The sequence below is a fragment of the Monodelphis domestica genome, chromosome 2, assembly GCF_027887165.1.
Source record: "Monodelphis domestica isolate mMonDom1 chromosome 2, mMonDom1.pri, whole genome shotgun sequence".
Taxonomy (NCBI): domain Eukaryota; kingdom Metazoa; phylum Chordata; class Mammalia; order Didelphimorphia; family Didelphidae; genus Monodelphis; species Monodelphis domestica.
The window spans coordinates 366,988,498-366,990,105 of NC_077228.1; the positions used below are offsets into that span (position 1 = coordinate 366,988,498).

A 1,608-nucleotide genomic window follows, 5' to 3' on the forward strand; every position below is an offset into this window, starting at 1 on the left:
TCATCTGAAGATTTTAATTTGTTCACTTTCTAGTTTTTTAATTTGCATACCCAATTCATTGATATCTGCCATCTCTAATTTGTTAATATATGAACTCAAGGATATGAATTTCCCACTGAATACTGCTTTGGCTGCATCCCATAGATTTTGAAAGGATGTCTCATCATTGTCATTTTCTTCAATTAAATTATTAATTGTTTATATGTTTTGCTCTTTACCTAATCAATTTTGTAGAATTGTATTTAATTTCCAATTAATTTTTGATTTGCCTTTCCATGTACCCTTACTAATTACTATTTTCATTGCATTTTTATATGAGAAGGTTGCATTTATTATTTTTGCTCTTTTGCACTTGTTTGCAATGTTTTTTATGCCCTAATACATGGTCAATCTTTGTCAATGTACTATGTGCTGCTGGGAAGAAGGTGTATTCTTTTGGTCCCTATTTATTTTTCTCCACATATCTATTAACTCCAATTTCTCTAAGATTTCATTCACTTCTCTTACCTCTTTCTTATTTATTTTTTTGGTTTTATTTATCTAGTTCTGAAAGAGGAAGTTTCAGGTTTCACACTAGTATAGTTTTTCTATCTATTTCATCCTAGATCTCCACTATTTCTCCTTTAGAAATCTGGATGCTATGCCATTTGTTATATACATGTTGAGTATGGATATTTCCTCATTGTCTATACTGTCTTTTATCAGGATATAATTACCTTCCCTATCTCTTTCTACCAAATCTATTTTTATTTTGGCTTTGTCAAATATCATAATTGTGGCTCCTGCCTTCTTTTTATCAGTTGATATCCAAAACATTTGGCTTCATCTTCTTACTTTTACCCTATGTGTATCTGCCTTCTTCATATCTGCCTTTATTTTATCAGTCACCACAATTTATTATTACCATTTGGTTACAGGAAAAAATCTATCAAGCTAGGGGAGTATGTCGCATTGGGCACACAATTAGTGGTCAATGATTCCATATATAGATCAAGGCTGACCATTGAACAACAAGACAATTAGTTTAATCATCATGCTTAAGATGTTTAATCTTGCCCTTATGACTCTCAATTTCTTTCTGCAGATGCTGTATCTCCTTCTTGTGGTGGCTAATTTCTTCTTGATGGTATTTCCTAAGGGCAGCCAGTTGCTCTTTGTTCTTCTCTAAGAAGTACTGCTCCTCCTCGCCTTCTCACTTCTGCCTAAGGCCCCGCCTGTGTCTCAGATGGAGCCACCGCCTTTACCTCCAAAAGTGCTAAACTGGCTGGAGTCCAAGTTATAGCTCTGGGCCTGCATGGTCCTCGAGCCCCAGAGCCCAAGCCCAAGTCGAGCTGCTGTCGCCACAGTACAGCATATAGTAGGGTTTGGGATTCTAATCTGCTCTGCTATTTGCTTGTGTCTTATGGATGAGTTCCTTCCATTCACATTCAAAATTATGATTACCAGTTGTGTATTTCCAAGCATTTTGATTTCTACTCCTAGTCCTGCTTTTATTCTTTCACTATTTCTTTCTACACCAATGTTTTGTTTTTAATTATTCCCCCTAATTCCCACCCTTATTTTACTTCCCTTTTTATTCCCCTGCCTTCTTATTCCCCCCTTATTTTT

General features: G+C 35.4%; 1 pseudogene; it reads right to left on the reverse strand.

Annotated features, from left to right (window-relative positions):
• Positions 1 to 871: 871 nt before the first annotated feature.
• LOC100027924 (ATPase inhibitor, mitochondrial-like) lies at positions 872 to 1,353 on the reverse strand (annotated as a pseudogene).
• Between the last annotated feature and the right edge of the window lie 255 nt (positions 1,354 to 1,608).